At 43.1% G+C, this 9,692-nt stretch overlaps 1 pseudogene; it reads left to right on the top strand.

Moving 5' to 3' along the window:
* Positions 1–3,683, top strand: part of LOC123090393 (ribosomal protein S7, mitochondrial-like) — a 5,429-nt pseudogene extending 1,746 nt beyond the window's left edge.
* The last annotated feature ends 6,009 nt before the right edge of the window (positions 3,684–9,692 follow it).

Below are 9,692 nucleotides of genomic sequence, written 5' to 3'. Positions count from 1 at the left end.
CCACGGTTGCCGCCGCCGCGCCCGTCGCTCCCTGCTCGCGCCGCCCCGAGCTCCGGCGAGCTCGGCCTCGCCTCCCCCTCGTCCCTCCGCCTCGAACCGGACCGGATCCGGCGAGATCCGGCCGGAGGAGCCCCGGATCCATTCATCCCCGACATCTCCGGCGAGATCCGCCCGTTCTCCGGCGAAGCTCCGGCGACATCGTAATCCGTGCAAAGGTTGAACCCTGATATTTCTCTAAGTCCCCGAAGAAGTTTTCAACATAATCATGCCATATTCATTGCATCACATCTCTGCATCCGTAGCTCCGTTTCGTGCGTATAATATGTCAAATTGTTCGTATCGACGAGTACTTCATTTCATTCCATTGCATTATTTTCATATGAGGTCATCTTGGTGCCCGAAATGCTGTTGGAAGAGTGCATGTTGATGTTAATCTGCTGAAACTGTTATAACTTGTTGTTTTATCATTTTTGCCATGATTGATGTGTGCATCCTATGAGTATGAGCTCTACATGTATGTTGATCTATGTCATGCCATCTTTCAAGGGGTGCCAACCATGTATTTTTGTGACTTGTGTAGTGAGTGCATTGAGCTTGTTAAGTTGGGTAGTTGCTGTTGTTGTTTTCCTGACAGATTCTGTTATATTTTGTTGCTATGTTAACATGCTTCTACTAATCATTCTATGCATAATCTTGAGATGCTCTATAAACATGTTTTGATCTACATGTCATGCTCTATCCATTCATGCCCTTGGTTGCATTTATAGACTGCTGGAACATGTTGTAATCTTGCTCTAAAGTTGCTTGAAAATGTTGCTGTCAGCCTGTTAACATTAAGTTCACTTGTTCCCATGTGTTTTGCTAGTGATCCGTGCACCCTCTTAACTTGTTCTTGCCATGCTTAGCTTCATAAACATGTCTTCTTGCTGTTGGTTGCCTTGCCATGCCATGTATTGCTCTGTGGTGAGTGGTTCAAGCTCACGAACATGCCTACTTATTATTATTCCTGCCATGTATGAATCTGTAATATAACTTGCCATGTTTACATGGGTGCCATCATATTTTCTATGCCTTTTTGGCTCATTATCAGTAAGGGACTTTTGATCTATGCTATTAGTAGATTCATGCCATGCCTTTGTTTGCCATTATAAGTTCCTGTAACATGCTGTTTGATAGCTCTAAACATTGCAACCTGATGTTATTTCTGCTAAAGTCTGAAACTGTTATTATTTTCAATATCTCCATGTCCTTTTGAGCATGTTCTAGTTGTTTCTGGAGATAGCTCAGTGTTCATGTTTTGTTATGCTTTACTAGTACTTCATGCCCATACCTTTTGTTATTATGTTGGGGTGCTGTAGCATATTGTTTTGATGCTTGCAATATGCCTAGTTGCTGTTATGGACAGATTGTTGCTATGACTTGTATAGAGTGTGTGTGTTGACCCGTTGCTCCGTTTTGAGTGTGCTCTATATGAAACTTGCTTGATTTTGCACGTAGTTTCGTATTATCGTGTTGCATCCTTGTTTTGGGTGTATTTGCTTGATGTTTGAGTGCTTTTGCATCAATGCCATGCCTAACTTATTTTGCTCATATCTTCTAGGCCGTAGCTCTGAATCTAATGAACTTTATATGTAACTTGACTAGAATTTCGTGTAGATCATCTTGGTGCATCTTAACTTGCTGTTTAACAACTGGAACATAAGGTTTGTTCAGTTCTAGACCAATTTCGAAATATGCATATGAGGACTTGCCGGAATTGTTATATGTTGTTCCCGGCCGCATTTAAACTTGCCTTGATGTGTTGTTCTTGTTTGCATCATCTCTTGCCATGAGTAGCTTCATGTAGCTTGGTCATGCATCATGCTTGTTGTGCATCATGCCTTCTTCTCGATAGTTCCCGTTTCGTTGCGATCGTGAGGATTCGTTCGTCTACGTGTGGTTCGTCTTCGTGGCTTCATCTTCTTCATGGACTCGTTCTTCTTCCTTGCGGGATTTCAGGCAAGATGACCGCTACCCTGGATCTCACTACTATCATTGCTATGCTAGTTGCTTCGTTCTATCGCTATGTTGCGCTACCTATTACCTGTTTATCAAGCCATCCCATATTGCCATGAACCTCTAACCTTTGACACCTTTCCTATGCAAACCGTTGTTTGGCTATGTTACCGCTTTTGCTCAGCCCCTCTTATAGCGTTGCTAGTTGCAGGTGAAGTTGAAGATTTCTCCATGGTGGACAGGGTTTATGTTGGGATATCACAATATCTCTTACATTATTAATGCATCTATATATTTGGTAAAGGGTGGAAGGCTCGGCCTTATGCCTGGTGTTTTGTTCCACTCTTGCCGCCCTAGTTTCCGTCATACCGGTGTTATGTTCCCGGATTTTGCGTTCCTAACGCGGTCGGGTGATTTATGGGACCCCCCTGATAGTTCGCTTTGAATAAAACTTGTCCAGCAAGGCCCAACATTGACTTTTACCATTTGCCTCACCACCACCTATATTTCCCTTGGGAGTAATTAACCCAAGGGTCATCTTTATTATAGCCCCCCGGGCCAATGCTTGTCTAAGTGTTGGTCCAAACCAGAGCCACTTGCGGTGCCGCCCCAAGGCAACTTGGGGTATCGTCGGCTGCCGTACGTAGTGTTCATCCGGTCGTGGCCTGAGACGAGATACGCGCGGCTACTATCAGGATGTCGGCACGCCGGGAGGTCTTGCTGGTCTTGTTTTACCATTGTCGAAATGTCTTGTAAACTGGGATTCCGAGACTGATCGGGTCTTCCTGGGAAAAGGTCTATTCCTTCGTTGATCGCGAGAGCTTGTCATGGGCTAAGTTGGGACACCCCTGCAGGGTATAAACTTTCGAGAGCCGTGCCCGCGGTTATGTGGCAGATGGGAATTTGTTAATGTCCGGTTGTAGATAACTTGACACCAGATCCGAATTAAAATGCATCAACCGAGTGTGTAGCCGTGATGGTCTCTTCTCGGCAGAGTCCGGGAAGTGAACACGGTTTCTGGGTTATGTTTGACGTAAGTAGGTGTTCAGGATCACCTCTTGATCATTGCTAGCTTCACGACCGTTCCGCTTGTTTCTCTTCTCGCTCTTATTTGCGTATGTTAGCCACCATATCATGCTTAGTCGCTGCTGCAACCTCACCACTTTACCCCTTCCTTTCCCATTAAGCTTTGTTAGTATTGATACCCATGGTAATGGGATTGCTGAGTCCTCGTGGCTCACAGATTACTACAACAACAGTTGCAGGTACAGGTTGTGCGATGATCTTGACGCGAGAGCGATGCTTGCTTGCTTTGAGTTCTTCTTCTGCTTCTTCGATCAGGGGATAGGTTCCAGGTCGGCAGCCTGGGCGAGCAGGGTGGATGCTGTTTGAGTTTCTGTTTATGTATCATCCGTAGTCGGATGTTGATCTCTTGTATTGTTGTATTCGTGTGACATTGTATGTATTGGATGTATCCCCACTATTATGTAATGTTGATGTAATGATATCCACCTTGCAAAAGCGTCTCAATATGCGGGTCTATCCTTGGTGGGACCTTCGAGTTCCTTTTGGATAGGGTCGCATATTGGGCGTGACACCAAAAGAGGGGAATTTCACATAAGAGAAGGGAGAATCTTCATGGACTGGCTTCCACCAATTGGAGTTTCGCGCATTTCAGATGGTGGTAAAGTGATACACATAAGCAGCTCTTCCTCATTCAGTCATACTCAACAAAAGTAAGAAATGTTTGACCCGGATCCTCTTTTCATCTTCATATAGAAATAAAATCAGCCTTACTCATACTCCCCCCTTCATTCATAGAGTTGGAGGAATCCACAAGAGGCTTTCCCGTTCATAATTGCATAAAAGAACCATTCTTTTTATGGAAACTCTTGTTCCAACCTCACCTCAGGTCGAATGAATACGAAAGGGGGATCAATCAAATCAATAAGCCATGAATGAAGAAGTAGTGGGCCTTTTGGATTTTTTTGTTTGACTCGTGGAGCTGAGAAATCTACTTCAAAGAGAGGGAAAGAGTGCTAGTCCGAAAGAACAAGCAAGGGATGAGCGCACGGGAGCGAAATCCGTTGCGCCCACGCGCATACGTTTTCTTGCTGGGTAATTTCTCAGAAAGTTTTTGTGTTGTTGATTCCTATTCCGAGGTGTTGTGCTTTTTCCCCTATGCCGCCTATTGGTACTAGTGGAGTAGGATTGTCCTATAATACAGAACCTATAGGTGGTGTAACCTTTCGCTCAATACTCAAATCTACAATTGAAGCATCTGAGTCTGCATCAATTGAGGATACACGATATAAGCAATTGTTAGATCTCCAAACTGAACTTCGCCTTCACCAAGCATGGGTTTTCACTGGTCCTAACTAATGGTTGGCGAGCGATCCCCTATTTTGCATCCCAAAGATCAGACGGCCCAGAGCCGGAGCGATCATTCAAGCAAGTTACTCAGCTTGAGTTTTTCGGTCAATCAATAGATTGTGCAGTTTCTTAGTCTTTTGGTCCACGTCTTCATGACTTGTAGAAAGGATTTCTTTCTTTTACAAGATATTGGAAGCTTCAAAAACCATCCGAGATCTTCTGGAAACAAGAAATGTTGCATCAAAGGGTTCAGTGCTCATATCATGGTGAAATCGAGTTTCTTGATTTAGTCGATATCAAATTCCCAACTTAGACATTCGAAAGGACTAACATTCTACTTCTTCCTCAAATACTGGGAATGTGGATTCAAGTATGATATCACTATTCCACAGATCTCAAGAAAACGAATTGAACAAGTTTGATGGCTGGAAGAAGATAGGAAATATTCAAACATGTATTGCATTTCATCGATCTCACCCTTTGTTCAGTGCCGCATAAGTACTGACTTCTTGAACAGATACCGGTACCGGTCATGAAGGCTTCGCCCTTCTTAAGTCAAGTGTAGAAGTGAAATCCGTTGAGCAAGAAGCTAGTGATCCCACAACACCAAAGTGATACATATGACATATTGGAAATTAGGCTTAGTTTGTAGTTGTGAATATAGTAATGCACTTATTTATTGATAAATATGTTCTTTCAAGTAGAGCATACTCGGTAGAAAGGAGGTGGCGGAACTGGGAAGAGGATTATACTTTATCGATTACTTGGACTTAGAGACCAATTATAGAAAGAAGACAGTAGCTGAGTGAGTTTTATGGATCTAGTTTATGAGCAGCTTAACTAGAAAAGCAAGCAAAAGGAATAGAAGAATGAAATGTAGAAATAGGGGAAGGGTGGGTAGCATTTTCAAATGCCAGTTTGAGTGAGACAGTTTCTATCTGCCCCCCCCCCCCATTTTTAGGTTGTTCTTCCATTCCGCCTTTGTCTTGCTCTAGCTACCTGACTTCCTTCCTTTGTTCTTCATTCTACTTTGTATGATTCTGATCATCAGTTCTTATCGATCCCATTTTAAGGAAAAATCCTGATGTTGGTAAAATATACGTGTTGATAAAGGCCAAGGACAATGAAGCAGCCATGAAAAGATTGGAGAACGAGGTATGATGATTACTTCGGACTACTTTCTGTTCTTCATGCAAATGACCATATTTTCCGTCTGCAATACAGGTAGAAGATAATGAGTTGTTCAGATGTTTACAGGAAATTCATGGGAAAAACTAACACAACTTTGTATTAAGCAAGCAGGTTCCAGTCGTTGGTAATTTCAGGGAAGCCTACATTGGCATTGCTCCTGAGTTAGCCAAAGAGATCGCGGAAGAAGTGGATGTTATCATAAACTCTGCAGCAAATACCACTTTTGATGAGAGGTTCGTGAAGATATACTAGTCTTGCACCAAGCATTGCTTCCATTACTACACGTGTAAGTTCACATTCCATAGCAATAAAAGTATTGCAACTTGCAGGTATGATGTAGCACTAGACATCAACACCATGGGGCCATTCTGGATAATGAGTTCCGCGCAGCGGTTTCGAAGACTGAAGCTCTTCTTGCGAGTATCAACAGGTCAGAATGCCAAATAAGAGTTTCTTGTGGTCGAAATCAAATGGTAACCTGTTTCTATTAATCTCAAAAGCTTACAAACAAGCTTTAGCAGTATGTTTGCATGTCATGTTTTTGGCCAAACAGCATATGTGAATGGGCAGAGGCAAGGTTTGATACTAGAGAAGCCATTTTGCTTAGGGAATTCCATAACAAAGGGGATAGGTTCCTCGGATTTTTCGACAAATCAGAATACCGTGTTGGATATTGAGGCCGAGATCAAGTTGGCTTTTGACTCTAGAAGGCATTCTTCTACCTCTGCTTCTGTTACTCAAGAAATGAAAGAGTTAGGTAGTCGAGGTATTCTAGTATTTCCCTGTTACTTCCTCATGTCTGTAGATACGATTACACACATGAAGTATTTGATTTGTGCAATTTATTTATTCATAGGGCCAAACTCTATGGTTGGCAAGACACTTATGTGTTCACAAAGGCCATGGGCGAGATGGTCATCAGCTGCATGCGAGGAGAGATACCGGTGGTAACAATCATGCCAAGTGTCATAGAGAGCACATGGATGGATCCCTTCCCAGGCTGGATGGAAGGAAATAGGTAAATACTAAACCCAAATCTGAGGTTGCGGATGTCACATATATATGTGATGCATCCTCATCTGCTTGCCAGATAATGAGCTATTTCTAGGATCTAGCAGTGCGTACTAACTTTTGATGGGTTGATGGTGAGGATCAAGTATATGACCTATATTCCTCACTATTAGAGGACTTCAAAGAGGAGATTCCATCATAATCTCTGGAAGCTAGTGTCAAGGAAGCTGTTTGCCGTCACATTAATTGAAAGTTGGTGAAGAAGGTGTATATTCCTCTTGTCTATGGTAAGACACAACATAGTGCAGCAGCGGACATCCAGAAGGGGCTTGACTTCATTAGAAAACATGCTGAAAGCAACAAAGTGGCGGGCATTTTTTTTTTTTTTGCATTCAGGGACAAGAAATGCCCAGCCATTGCTAGGCTAAGCCATGTTAGCAAAGAATGGTTTCTCCAACAATATGAGGATAAATCCCTTACTAAAATGGTAGTGGTCACAAACTCCTTCCGTGTACAATTGAAAACTTAACAATACGAAAGCAAGAATCATCATTTATACTGGGAATGCCTTTCTCTACCAAAAGAGAAAGAGTTGAAGATAACAAAAGAAAGTGGGTGGATACAAAACCAGTTCATATCACTTGTCTTTCTGGTCTTTCAAAATCTCATCGAATACTAGTAAATGCTCTCGAAGAGAAAATAGAATCACTAGAGAGCTCAAGTTCACTTCATTCATCACAAGATGCAAATGATAATCAAACTGGAGCTAATGAGGAATAAGTCACTTCTACTTAAACTTTTTTGAGTGAAATACCAACCAACACATAAAGCAATAACCAGATAGATAGAATGATAACAGGTAATATGAAGATATCAACATAGCAGGAGTGATGAGGCTTGATAATGACCAATGGGTTAGGATATGAGGAAGCTTAGTTTGGATGATGGAATATTCGTTGTTCTGATTGTTGAGATACTGCAAATCCACTTATCCAACAATTTTAGTCCATTTTCCTACTTTTTCTACAAGGGGTTCAAGGGGAAAGCATTATTATATCCTTAATATGACTCTCTGTCAGATGGATGCTGCTGGGCTGCTACAAAACCCCTATAGTCGAAAAAAGATTGAAACAGGGATAAAACGTAGGATAACCCAGATCACTCGGACTAGCTGAACTCTCTAGAACAAACACAACCTAGGTGGTTTGACTAATGTTTTGGCACATTAGACTAACCTAAGACAACTCCTGGCTACATTCAGTCCTATCGAGATAAAAGTTGTTACCAAGCTGATACAACGCAAGTCACAAGCTTGACACAGCGAGAATGGCTGCAACTGACAACTCCTGTATCTGAGATTGACAACTCTAGTAACAGAGAAAGACAACTCCTGCAACAAATATTGACAGAGCATGACACTCTCAACTGAGCTCAATCCAGCTGTGAACAATAAACAACACTGAAAGTAAACAACACGGTTATCACAAAACTTGGATTCTGGATTACAACACTATAGGAAATGAACCACCACTAACGGCCCATAACGTTAGCTGATAGCCGCTGACTGTGGAGTACTTGCCGAGCCATCAGCGAGGACTGTATCATTTAGCGAGCTAAAAACTTAAGGAACATGTATGTGAGAGTTCCACTTTAGCTCCCTCAACACCAGGCAGGACGAGCAACCATATACCATGTGTAGCCACACTCTAGTGTCCTTTTCTACTTAGTTGGACAGATCACTTCATAAAATTGTATAAAAATCAAGCAAGAAAATGGATGCGCGAACGTGCAACGGCTTTCGCGCTAGTTGCTCAAAAAATCGTATAAAAATCAAGCAAGAAAACAGACGCACTAACGCGCAACGGCTTTCGCACTAGTTGCTCAATCCGTTGCTTGCTTCTCTTCTGTCTTGGAAAAGTGAGGATTTCCTATCTGATCCAAGGGAAGGAAGAGAGGTGGAAAGTGTTGCTATGTCAAATTGAGATTGTGTGGGTGTCTGCTCATGTTTTCGACGCTATCGAAAATCATGCATTGGATGGATGCCCGGGCATTGAGAAGGAAGGACACATTCAGAGGCGAAAGGCCATGGCGAGAGATTTTTCTGTGATCCATGGATCTCCATTCAGGAAACCGTATCCAAGCTCCGTGGCTAGTCTGCCCTCTTTGGACTTTTCAAGCATAGAGAACTGAAACATCTGAGTAGCTAAAGGAAGGAAAATCAACCGAGACCCCGTTAGTAGCGGCGAGCGAGAGCGGAGCAAGGGTTTTCATCAAAAGAAATCCGAAGTGGTTTCATTCGATTCGTTGTGGATTGGATGATGGAAAAACCTGCAAGCAGCAAGCATAGTTAGAAAAGTTGTCGTAGTGCGCCCTACGGAGTTGTAAAAAGTCAGCAACCATTTTGGGGCGCAAGAATAGGCAACACAAGACTGATGACGGAGTGGGGCACGCAGTGAACTGGTTTTCTAAAAAGAATGGAAGATCCGGCCAAAGAAGGTGATAGCCCTGTTCTTTCGTTCCCATGGTTCGATCCTTCCCAGTAAAACGCGGTGTGTTCGAATGATGGTCACTTTTACGCGAGAAAGGGGGACCACCCTCTAAGCCTAAGTATTCCTCAATGACCGATAGCATACAAGTACCATGAGGGAAAGGTGAAACGAACCCCAATCGGGGAGTGCAATAGAGAACCTGAGATCTGATGCGAACAATGAGTCGAAGGTGCGGAGCACGGGCGCACTCACTCTAACGGCGTACCTTTCGCATGATGGGTCAGCGAGGAAATTGGAATAGCGGCTTAAGCCATTAGGTGTAGGCGCTTTCCAAAGGTGGAAGATTTACGTTATTCCTATTTGACCTGAAACTGATCGATCTAGCGATGAGCAGGTTGAAGAGAGCTCTAATAGGCCTTGAAGGACTGAACCAACGTATGTGGCAAAATACAGGGATGACTTGTGGCTAGGGGTGAAAGGCCAACCAAGATCGGATATAGCTGGTTTTCCGCGAAATCTATTTCAATAGAGCGTTGATGTCGATGGCCCGAGGTAGAGCACTCAATGGGCTAGGGTCGCCCCCATTTCGCTTTACCAACCCCAGGGAAACTCTGAATACATGCCATCATCCTT

Source organism: Triticum aestivum, chromosome 1B (assembly GCF_018294505.1).
Source record: "Triticum aestivum cultivar Chinese Spring chromosome 1B, IWGSC CS RefSeq v2.1, whole genome shotgun sequence".
NCBI classification, from domain to species: Eukaryota; Viridiplantae; Streptophyta; class Magnoliopsida; order Poales; family Poaceae; genus Triticum; species Triticum aestivum.
Note: the sequence above shows the minus strand (reverse complement) of the source record. Positions and strands in the feature narration are given on the sequence as shown.